Source organism: Alligator sinensis, unplaced genomic scaffold (genome assembly GCF_000455745.1).
Source record: "Alligator sinensis unplaced genomic scaffold, ASM45574v1 scaffold246_1, whole genome shotgun sequence".
NCBI lineage: Eukaryota > Metazoa > Chordata > Crocodylia > Alligatoridae > Alligator > Alligator sinensis.
Window position 1 is genome coordinate 958,046 of NW_005842367.1, and position 5,814 is coordinate 963,859.

At 47.7% G+C, this 5,814-nt stretch overlaps 1 protein-coding gene across 7 annotated transcripts in view; it reads right to left on the reverse strand.

Moving 5' to 3' along the window:
* WDR19 (WD repeat domain 19) overlaps positions 1 to 5,814 on the reverse strand; it is a 90,164-nt gene that overhangs the window by 59,493 nt on the left and 24,857 nt on the right. The gene's annotated exons all lie outside the window — the stretch shown is intronic.

A 5,814-nucleotide genomic window follows, 5' to 3' on the forward strand; every position in this document is an offset into this window, starting at 1 on the left:
ATCCTCCTCTACCATGAGGAAACTTGCCCACGTAGTCACAGAAGCTATAAATAGACAACCCTTGGAGCCAAGGTTCTCTCATCCCTTTAGTCCTGACCTTGCTTCAAATGACTTTTCAGTTCTCTAATATTACTGGGTTTTTGGTTAGCTGTGTTGGTCTAAGGATAGAGGCAGGCAAGGTTCTTAGAGTAGATGTGGTATCTTTTATTAGACCAACTGAGTAGTTGGAAAAAAGTTCTTAGCAAGCTTTTGGGTGCAGTCACCCTTCTTTGGGGCACAGGAAGTCTCTGCTGTTCTAAGACTCCAAGAAATGAGAGAAGCTAAAAGTGTGGCAGGATGTCAGTGAGAATGTAAAAGGTAAAGATTAGAAAAACAAAAGGTAAAGCAGAGAGGGGAGGGGGAAGAGAACAGGGAGAAAAAGGCCAAAGGGAAACATTACAGAGGTAATAATACAGGGTAAGGAAGAGGCTCTCAATGAAGAAGGAAATAGTAGGAAATCAGGGAGACAAAGGGCAAAAAAGTAGGTGAGGGGAAGAGAGAAAAGGTGTGTGGGGGAAGAATAATGTAAGAGGTCAGGTCAGGCAGGTACCTGTTGAATAAGATGTCAGGCAGGTTGTAATGTGTCATAAAAGCAATGTCTATATTGGGTCCATGATTTTTTGTATCCAGTAGATTTATGAAGTGAAGTTCATAGGCTCGTCTACAGAATGTGTTTTGTATGTTCCCTTGGATGATTAGAACCAAAAGATCAGAGAGGGAGTGGTTGTCTTGTGAGAAGTGGGCACCCACAGGTAATTGGATATTCTTGTCTTTGATAGATTTTCAGTGCGCGGCCATTCTGGTGCACAGTTGTTGTTTGGTTTCTCCAACATATTTTCCATCAGGGCATTTGGTGCACTGGATGAAATATAAAACATTTCTGTAGGTGCAGCAATAAGATCCAGGAATGGTGATGGTTTGTTGTGGGGTGTATTTATAGTGGGAGTGGTGGAGATGGGTTGGCACGTTTTGATTTCTTGTCCTGGCATTGTCTGGATCCATCTGGTGTGGTTTTGGCCACAGGGAGTTTGCTTCTGGTGATGAGGTTTGTGAGATTCGGTGCTTGTTTGAAGGCTAGGATGGGTGGTTCTGGAAAGGTGTTTTAAGAGAGGGGTCTTCTTTTTAGTATAGGTTATAATTGTTTGAGGATTTTCTGTGTAGGTTCCAGGGACGGGTGATATGTCATAAATAATGGTATGCAGTTTGTGGGGATTTTCTTTTTGTACTGCAGCAAATCTAAACGTGGTGTCCAGGCGGCTCTTTCAAAAGTGCAATCTCTCTTTCTGGAGGAATGTCCTGGTTGGCTGAAGGCTGTTTTCATAGTTTCATAGTTACAGGGTCGGAAGGGACCTAATAGATCTTCTAGCCCGACCCCCCGCCAGGGCGGGAGAACAACCCAAAAAAAAAAAACACCCTAAAAACAAAAACGGGACTCAAATGAGTCCAGCCAGGTAAGTATCCAGCCTCTTCTTAAAGATCCCCAGGGTAGGGGCCAGCACCACCTCCCTTGGAAGTTGGTTCCAGCTCCTAGCCGCCCTAACTGTGAAGTAGTTTTTTCGGATGTCCAATCTGTACCTCCTCTCCATCAACTTGTGCCCATTACTCCTTGTTATGCCAGCGGGGGCTAGGGGAAACAGCGTCTCCCCCAAACCCTTCTGGTTCCCCCTAGTGAGTTTATAGACGGTCACCAGGTCCCCCCTCAGCCTTCTCTTGTGGAGGCTGAATAGGTTCAGGTCCCGCAGTCTCTCACTGTAGGGTCTGCCCTGTTGTCCCCGGATCATGCGGGTGGCCCTCCTCTGGACCCTCTCCATGTTGTCCACATCCCTCCTGAAATGGGGCACACAGAACTGGACACAATACTCCAGCTGCGGCCTGACCAGCGTCGCATAGAGGGGGAGGATCACCTCCCTGGCTCTACTCGAGATGCACCTGTGGATGCACGACAAGGTCCGGTTAGCCCTGCCAACCATGACCTCGCATTGTCGGCCCATGTTCATCTTGGAGTCAATAATGACACCAAGATCCCTTTCCGCCTCCGTGCTCTCAAGTAGGGAGTTCCCCATCGTATAAGTGTGCTGCTGGTTCCTACTACCCAAGTGCAGCACCCTGCACTTGTCCGTATTGAAACACATCCTGTTCCTGTTTGCCCACCCCTGTAACCTATCCAGATCCTTCTGCAATCTCTCTCTCCCTGCTAGCGTGCTCACCTCCCCCCAAATTTTGGTGTCATCAGCGAATTTAAACAGGTTGCTTTCCACCCCAACATCAAGATCGCTGATGAAGAAATTGAACAGCGCAGGCCCCAGGACCGAGCCCTGGGGGACTCCACTACCCACCTCCCCCCAAGTCGAGTATGATCCATCCACCACCACCCTCTGAGTGCGACCCTTCAGCCAATCTGCAATCCATCTGACTGTGTAGGCATCTATGCCACAGTCGCCTAGTTTATTAATTAGGATGGGGTGAGAGACGGTGTCAAAGGCCTTGCTGAAGTCCAGAAAGACTACATCCACCGCGACACCTGCGTCCATGGCCTTTGTGACCTGATCATAAAAGGCAATCAGGTTGGTCTGACATGATCTCCCCCTAATAAATCCATGCTGATTGCCCCTGAGCATCATTTCTGATGCCGGCCCATCACAAATGTGCTCCTTGATGATCTTCTCAAAGAGTTTCCCCAGGATTGAGGTAAGACTGACGGGCCTATAATTGCCCGGGTCCTCCCTTTTCCCTTTTTTGAAGATGGGGACCACATTAGCTACCTTCCAATCGTCTGGCACCTGGCCCAAGCACCACGATCGCTCGTAGAGCCGTGCCAGGGGCCCTGCAATAACCCCAGCCAGCTCCCTCAGCACCCTGGGGTGGAGAGCATCCGGACCCGCTGACTTGAACGCGTCCAGCCCCTCCAGAAGCTCTCTAACCCGGTCCTCCCCAACCTGAGGTCTGAAGGCGATCCCCTCGCGTCCGGCTTCTATCACAGCAGGGAAGTCCCGGTCCCTGCACAAGAAAACGGAGGTGAAGAATTGGTTAAAGAGGTCCGCTTTATCCTCTGACGCAACCACCAGATTGCCCCGCATATCCTGCAGGGGCCCCACATTACCCGGCGCCTTCTTCATCCTCCCAATATATTTGAAAAAGGACTTTTTGTTATCCTTAATCCTGGACGCTAATCCGAGCTCTATCTCCGCCTTGGCCTTCCTAACAGCCCGCCTGCAGGCCCGAGCAGAGGAGGTATACTCCTCTTTGGAGATTACACCCCCCTTCCACCGGGCGTACGCCACCCTTTTGGCAAGCAGGCATTCCCGGACACCCTTGGTGAGCCAGGGGGGCTTTTGGACACTCCTGCCCGCCTTGCTTCTTGTCGGGATGGACACCCCTTGGGCCCCGAGTATCGTTTCCTTAAGGAACGACCACTCCTCTTGGACGCTGAGTTCCTCTGCCCTCAAGGACCCCAGTTCCTCTCCCACTAATCTCCTCATCTCACTGAAGTTGGCCCTCCTGAAGTCTAGGGCCACCACCTTGCTGCGGGCCCTTGACACTCTACGCTGGATGGTGAATTCCAGCACGCGATGATCACTATTGCCCAGGTGGTCAAGAACCTGGAGGCCTCTTACCAGGTCGTCGCCTGCGGCCAGGACCAGGTCCAGCAGAGCATCTCCTCTGGTGGGACTGTGCACCTCCTGAATCAAGTGGAGGTCCTGCAACTCGGCCAAGAACCTCCTGGAGCGGTCCGTCCCGGCTGACTGCTCCTCCCAGCAGATGTCCGGGTAATTAAAATCGCCCATGACAACTACATCCCTTGCTTTTAGTGTCTCCGCAAGCTGGCCTGAAAATTCCCTGTCCAGCTCCTCCTCTTGATTGGGGGGTCTGTAATAGACCCCCACCGTCAAATCCCTCGAGATTTTGAGGATTTGAGATTTGTGAGGTGGCAGTCGTGGGTAGTCGCTGCAAATTTGGTGGTATCAGAGAGCTTGGCTGTATCTTACAGCTTTCTTGGTGTGTTTAGGGCGATTGCTAGTTCTGTGTAGATATGTATGTTGGTCCATGGATTTCTTATATATGGTGATTTGAATTTTACTATCTTGGATATTGATCATGGTGTCCAAAAAGGAAATATTGGTGTTAGAGTATTCAAGCAATAGTCTGATGGAGGGGTGATGATTGTTAAATTTTTGGTGGAAATCAATCAGAGACTGCAGGGTTTCAGTCCAAATGATGATGTCATCTATGTATTTCAGGTATAGTAGGGGTTTGATGGTACAGTTCTTCAGGAAGTCGTCTTCTAGGTGGGCCATAAAAAGGTTGGCATATTATGGGGCCATTTTGGTGCCCATAGCCTGGAGGAAGTGTTGGTTGTTGAAACTGAAGCTGTTGTGTGTGAAGATGAAGTATAGGTATCCAGGTTATAGCCATATTGGTCTAGAGGAAAAGGCAATCAGGACTCGTAGTAGAGAGTTATATCTTTTATTATATCAACAAGATTTTTGCAAAAAAATTCTTTAATTGCAAGCTTTCGGGCACAAACACCCTTCATCTGGCATTGGAGATAAGATTGTAAAAGTTCTTCTGCGTAGAAATGAAAGTTCATAAGTATATGAGTTCAGTGATATCCTCAGGTCTGTACTCTGGATTGTAATCTCGTTCTTCTAGATATTTGAGGCAGGCTTGGATGCCATCCTGGTGTGGGATAGCGATCCTGGTGTATAGGCTAGTGACATCCATGGTGGCTAGGAGGGTATTGCTAGGAAAGTGGGTTAGGTTTTTGAGTTTTTGTAGGAAGTCAGTTGTATCTTGGATGAAACTCAGTCTCTGGGTGACGAGCCGTTTTAAGATGGATTCGATTAAACCTGATATTTCTTCTGTTAGGGTTCCATGGTTTGAAATGCTAGGTCTGTCAGGGGTACCATGTTTGTGGATTTGAGAGAGCAGGTAAAAAGTCCCTGGATAGTGGAGGGATCAGGGTCTGAAGTTTTACTTGTAGTTCCAATGGAAATGATGTAATGGTGGTTTTGAGGAGAAAAGGGGAGTAGGATCTTCCTCTAGTTTTTTATAGTAGGATAGTAGGTAGTGTCAGAGAGTTGTCTGTTGACTTCTTTTATGTAGTCTTCATGGTTAAGTATAACTATAGCTCCTCCTTTATCTGCTGGTTTAATTACTATTTGGTGGTTGGATCTTAGAGATTCTATGGCCCTTCTTTCTGAGAGGGAGAGGTTGTTATAGTGGTGTTTGTTGTTGAGCATTTCATTGTTCATTCTTTCTCTGAAGCAGTCGACGTAGCGATTGAGGTTTGAATTTCATCCACTGTTAGCTGCCCAAGCTGAGGGTTGTTTTTTTTTCTGCATTGATTTTTCTATTGATGTCGTCATTGGATGAATTCATGTTGAAAGTGGATTCCTTTTGGTTGTGGAAATATTCCTTCAGAGGCATTGAAAAAAATTCTTCTAGCTCTCCACATTGTAGTTCTCTTATTTGGGTATTTTTCTGGACCTAAATTAAGGCCTTTGGAGAGGACAGATTTTTCAGCTTTGGTAAGTGTGCATGTCGAGAGATTGAGAATGTTAGAGGGTTGATTGATTCCTTCTGTTTTGTTGAGTATGATGTTGGAATGTTATACAGTATTGCTGATATTCATCTGAGGATTGTTTTGTGGCTGGGAAAGTTATTCCTGTATTAATTGGTTCCATTTCTTCTTTTTGCATTGGATGGATGTGAGGGGAGGGGAGCTGCTTACCCCGCGGAGCCTGGGGGAGCGGCCCCGCGCGGGAGGCGAAGCAG